This window comes from Desmodus rotundus, chromosome 12 (assembly GCF_022682495.2).
Source record: "Desmodus rotundus isolate HL8 chromosome 12, HLdesRot8A.1, whole genome shotgun sequence".
NCBI lineage: Eukaryota > Metazoa > Chordata > Mammalia > Chiroptera > Phyllostomidae > Desmodus > Desmodus rotundus.
In genome coordinates, this window is record NC_071398.1 from 33,992,220 (window position 1) to 33,998,408 (window position 6,189).

General features: G+C 40.5%; 1 pseudogene; it reads left to right on the top strand.

Moving 5' to 3' along the window:
- Nucleotides 1–946: 946 nt before the first annotated feature.
- Nucleotides 947–1,650, top strand: LOC112319995 (protein FAM187B-like; annotated as a pseudogene).
- The last annotated feature ends 4,539 nt before the right edge of the window (nucleotides 1,651–6,189 follow it).

Consider the following 6,189-nt stretch of genomic DNA (forward strand, 5'->3'; position numbering starts at 1 on the left):
AAAATCAAGGACATATCGCTAATTAAATCATTATAACCATTGTTAAAATCTCTGAATGAATTAAGATACTCCCAGAAAATCCTTAAGATATTCCCAGGTAGGCAAAATGGCTCAGTGAATGAGAGATGAAGACTATGGCTCTCTATGGATGCCTGGTAGACTTTAAGGTGCATGCAATGACAGAGAGAAGGATAGTGAGGGAGAAAGAGAGAGCAGGGATGGGGGTGGGGAGAGAGGGGTGGGAGCATCTTGAACAGAATGTGGATGTGGTTTTCTTGGCACATTGAATTGACTAAGAATCTTTGGGTCCCAAATTTTGGGAGACCACAGCAGGCTGAGAAAAATGTTCATTTGCCAAGGAGGGCACATCTTCCAGTGCCACCTCAGATGTATCGAGGAGGATAATGGAAAAGGAGCTATCTCCCTGGAGATTGAAGACATGACCACAGAGAACAAAGGTTTTGGGAACGCCTCCTCCAAGTAGCTGTTTTGGTGCTAATGAAAGAATTCTCCCCATCTGCAAGATAGGAGACCCTTGCAGGTTCTTCTGACTGGATTTTAGAAATGGTACAGACCAGTGATTTTTGTGTGTCTCCCCTTCTTCCCCTTCCTGATGAGCATGAAGCTATTTTGTCCCATTTCACCATTGTCTTTTGGGTATGTGGAGGATAAGTAATTTGGTTTTTTAGTTCACTTGTCCTGACTTAGGTTCACTCACTTTTGTTTCCTGCCCAGTTCTTGTGGACCTTTGACTTTTTGACCCTACAGCCTACACTAAGCTATTTGATGACATGAACTGAATTGTACTTCTGGAAGTATAGTAGAACACGGTTCATTTCACTGTCCAGGGCTGATGCCTGAGTTCTGTGGGTGACTTCACAGTCTCCTTAGTGTCTCATGGAAGCAAGGTCCTAGTCTTGGGCTACGACTGTAGACTTGGGCTACCATGCTGACTACCCTGTTGCTGCTTACTCTTTCTTTCCCCACTTTGTGGACCCAAATATTAATCAGCTGCACCTACAAGACTCTATACCAGCAGGTTATACTCTCAGGCATTGATGTTGTCCTGCAGTGTGACCATCCCAAGGCACTCTGGTACTTTTTTTCCACTCTAGGGGAGGATCCCTTGCTGGTCTCAATGCCTAACATAAAGAAACTACCTAGGGCCAGCCTCCAACTGACCAACCCTCAGCCCTCCCAGACAGACCTCTATCACTGCCAAGACAATGAGAGTGCCCTTGTGTGGACTATGAGCTTGATTTCTAGGATGTCACCACCCTGCATATTACACACAAAGGTCTGGACCAAAAGCCCCTGAAGAATAAGACCCTGAAGCTGAGTGGCAGTGTACTCATCTTTACCCACTGGGAGCCGTGTAACCATTGTGGGGAGCCAGGTGAGCACAAATACCTGGGACACTGCTACATTGAGGAGCCCCTGGAAAAACCCATGCCCTGCTGGTTCTATCTGAGGGCAGAAAAGGAGCAACACAACTGCATGCATCCTGAGCTGCAGGTGGAAACCTGCCTTATACCCTATGGCCACTGAAAGGAAACTAACCAGCCCTACTTCATCTTTCACATTTACCAGTTGGGCAAGTTGACCAACAACATGCAGCTCACCTACCCCTTGGCCTCCATCTATAGGTGACTGGACTAGGACATTAGCCCAGGCTTTAACCTTCACCCAGGTTTGTTTCCTGTGCCCACCTGGGACTAGGATTTACCTTTCAATGGAAAAGCAGGTTCTGAATCCCAGAATATAAGCCTTCACAGTCAGTAGGTATAGTAGGAAGGGGTCTCTTCCCTGGCTTGTTCAGATGTTCATTCAGCAAGAATTCTCTGGTTGCCCTTCTGAGCCAGGTGTTGGGTGGGTCATGTTAACACAGCAGTGACCAACAAAGATCTAATCCCTGCCCTCATAGGCTGCTGTGATTCAGAGGGAGATCAAATGTAAAACTGAGAGACTAAGACACTCTGGCCCATGGTCATGCCAAATAGACACTACTGTGCTTTCTGTCTCCTAATTGATACTATTTGTCTACCCAGCATTGCACCAATGCCACAGTATCTTAATTATTGTACCTTCATAATAAATCATGATATCTGGTAGTATACATTTTCTAACTCTTTTTCAGGATTGTATTGGTTACTCTTTGCCCTTTGTATACAAATTTTGAAATCAGCTTCCATTACTAAGGCTTTCTTTAATTCCTCCTAATAATGTGCAGTTATTAATGGAGAAATTTTTACCTATATTTAATTATATTTACTCCTAGGTATTTGATTTTTTATGATATCACAAATTGTGTCTTTGAAATTTCATCTTCTAGTCCTGGCTGGTGTAGCTCAGTAGATTGAGTGTGGGCTACGAACCAAAGGGTCACCAGTTCGATTCCCAGTCAGGGCATGTGCCTGGGTTGCGGGCCAGGTCCCCAGTAGGGGGCATGTGAGAAGACAACCACACATTGATATTTCTCTCCCTTTCTTTGTCCCTCCCTTCCCCTCTCTCTGAAAGTAAATAAATAAAATATTTTTAAAAATTCATCTTCTAATTGTTGGTGTACAGAAATATATTTGGTATTTGTATATAATTTTTTAAATATATTTTATTGATTATGCTACTACAGTTGTCCCATTTTTTTCTCCCCTTTATTCCCCTCTGCCCTGCACCCCCTCCCACCAGCATTCCCCTGCCCTCCCACCAATTGGGTTGTGCTTTTCATAGCCTTCACGTTTCCTCTATTTTGTAACAGTAGTAAACCATTTCTGTGAGCACTCATTACCAGTGTTTTGAACTCTGCATCTGATACGTTGTCTATTTCCACATTGTTTAGTTCTTTTTTCTGGAGTTTTGATCTGTTCTTTCATTTGGGCCATATTTCTTTGCCTTGGTGCACCTGTTTTGTTGTAAGGGCAGAGCCTTAAGTATTTGCCTGGGAAGGGCAACCCATGTCACTGCGTTGTGGCGTTGTAAATGGGGGCGGGTCGGATGGGGAACAATGCCGCTTGCTTGGCTCTTGACTTTCAGTCACTTCCCCCATTACCACAAGCAAATTGGGCCCCTCTGGTGCTGGTTCCCAGGTGGGTGGGTTTGTGTACATTCTAGGACCCTGTGGGACTCTCTAATGAACTCTCCTGTGAGGCTGGGAGTTCCTCCCGCCACTGCAACCCCCACAGGTTTTTACCATCAGAAATGTTGAGGTTTTCTTTTCCCACTCTGGAATCCTGGATTGTACAGTCTGTTTCGCTCCCCAGTTGTTCCTCCCAGTTTTATCCACATACTAGTAAGCCACCGCCTTGCCATGCATCCTCTCCACTGCCGTTGCCCCTCTCCACCCCTCCTACCAGTCTGGGTGAATGTTTCTCCTTTAACTCCTTGGTTGTCAGACTTCCATACAGTTCAATTTTCTGGCAATTCTGGTTCTTTTTCATTTCTAAATTTGTGTCATTCTTCTTTTGATTGCGTGAGGAGGTAAAGTGTATCGATCTATGCCTCTATCTTGGCCGGAAGTCTCAGGTGCACAATTCTAAAACACATCATCTGTACACTGTATTGTGTGTTCACCACTTCAAGCCAAGTCTCTGTCCATCACCGTTTATCCTTCCTATATCTTCCTGCGCCTCCTCCCATGCTCCATTGCCCCAGCAGTCACCACACCGTTGTCCATGTCCATAAGTTTTTTCTTTTTTTTTGCTCAATCCCTTCACACACCCAGCGCCCGTGCCCCTCACCCCTGCCGACAGCTGTCAGCCTGCTCTTTATGACTTGTTATTTTGCTTGTTATTTCATTTTGTTCATTAGATTCCACATATGAGTAAAATGATATGGTATTTGTCTTTCTCTGACTAGCATATTTTACTTAGCATAACGCTTTCCAGGCACATTCATGCTGTTGCAAACATAAGATTTTCTTATTTACAGCTGAGTAGTATTCTGTTGTGTAAATGCACCACAGCTTTTTTTTGTCTACTAATCTACTGATGGATACTTGGGCTGCTTTCAAATCTTGCCTACTGTAAATAAGACTGTAATGAACATAGGGGTGCATACATTCTTTGGAATTAGTATTTCAGGTTTCTCTGGATATTCCCAGAAGTGGAATCACTGGTCATAAGGCAGTTTCTTTTTTAGTTTTTTGGTACATCTCTATACTGCTTTCCAGAGTGGCTGTACCAATCTGCATTCCCAACCATAGTGCAAAAGTGTTCCCTTTTCTCCACATCCTCAGCAACACTTGTTTGTTGATTTATTAATGATAGCCATTCCTACAGGTGTGAGTTGATGTGGTGATTAAAATTTGCATTTCTCTGATGATTAGTAATATTGAGCATCTTTTCATATGCTGACTGGTCATCTGTATGCCCTCTTTGGAGAAGTGTCTATTCAGGTCCTTGCCCATTTTAAAATTGGATTGTTTGGGAGTTTTTTGGCGTTGAGTTTTATAATTTCCTTACATGTTTTGAATATTAACCCCTTATCAGATGTATCAGTGAAATATGTTCTCTCATTCAGTGAGTTGTCTTTTCATTTTGTTGATGGCTTCCTTTGCTGTGCAAAAACTTTTGAGTTTGATTTAGTCCCAATGTTTATTTTTCTTCTATTTCCCTCGCCCAAGGAGATAAGTCAGAAAAAATATTGCTACAAGAAATGTCAGAGATTTTACTGCCTACGTTTTCTTCTATGATTTTTATGGTTTTGAGTCTAACACTTAAGTCTTTTATTATCCATTTTGTGTTTATTCTTGTGTATAACATAAGAAGGTGGTCTAATTTCATTTTTTGCATGTATCTGTCCAATATTCCTAACACTATTTATTGAATAGACTGTCTTTACTCCATTGTGTGTTTTTGTCTCCTTTGCCAAATATTGATTTACCTTAAAGTCTTGAGTTTATTTCTCAACTCTCTATTCTCTTCCATTGATCCATGCATCTGTTCTTATGTCAGTGCCATGCTGTTTTGATTACTATGGCTTTGTAGTATAGTTTGATATCAGGTATGGTGATTCCTCCAACTTTGTTTTTTTTCTCCCTCAAGATCACTGTTGCTATTTGGGGTCTTTTGTGGTTCTGTATGAATTTTTGGAATATTTGTTTTAGTTCTGTGAAATAAGCAATTGTTATCTTGGTAGGAATTGGTATCTATAGATTGCTTTAGGTAGTATGAAAATTTTAATAATGTTAATTCTTCCTATCATGTATACTGTATATGCTTCCACTTATTTGTATCTTCTTCCATTTCTTTCTTTAGTGTCTTACCATTTTCTGAGTACAGGTCTTTTATATTTTTAGTTAAATTTCTTCCTAGGTATTTTATTCTTTTTGAAGCAGTTGTTAATGAGATTGTTTTCTTAGTTTCCCTTTCTGATAGTTAATTATTAATGTATAAAAATGCAACTGATTTCTGGGGACTAATTTTGTATCCTGCTACTTTACATAATTCATGTATTTGAGTACTTTTTGATGGACTCTTTAGGGTTCTCTAGAGTATCATGTCATCTGCAAATAATGACAGTTTTATTTTTTCCTTTCAAGTTTAGGTGGAAATTTATTTCTTCCTGTTTTCTGATTGCTGTGGCTAGATCTTTCATTACTATGTTGAATGAGAGAGGTGAAAGTGGACATCACTGTCTTGTTCCCAATCTTAAGGGAAATATGCTTGTAGTTTTTGCCCATTGAATATGATGTTTGCTGTGGGTTTGTGATATATGGCCTTTATTATGTTGAGGTATGCTCCCTCCACTCCCACTTTGTTGAGAGTTTTTATCATAAATAGATGCTGGATTTTATCAAATGTTTTTTCTGCATCTATTGATATGATCATGTGGTTTTTATCCTTCATTTTGTTTATGGGGTGTATCACATTTATTGATTTGTGGGTATTGTACCAACCTTACATCCCTGGAATAAATACTACTTGATCATGGAGTGTGAACTTTTAAATATGTTGCTGGATTCAGTTTGCTGATATCTTGTTGAGGATTTTAGCATCTATGTTCAACAGGGATATTGGCCTATAATTTTCTCTCTCTTTTTTGTAGTGTCTTTATCTGGTTTTGGAATTAGGATAATGCTGGTCTTGTAAAATGGGCTTAGTATTCTTCCCTCTTAAATTTTTTGAATAGTTTGAGAAGGATAGGTGTTGATATTATTCTTTGAATGTTTGGTAAAATTCACCAGTGAAGCCA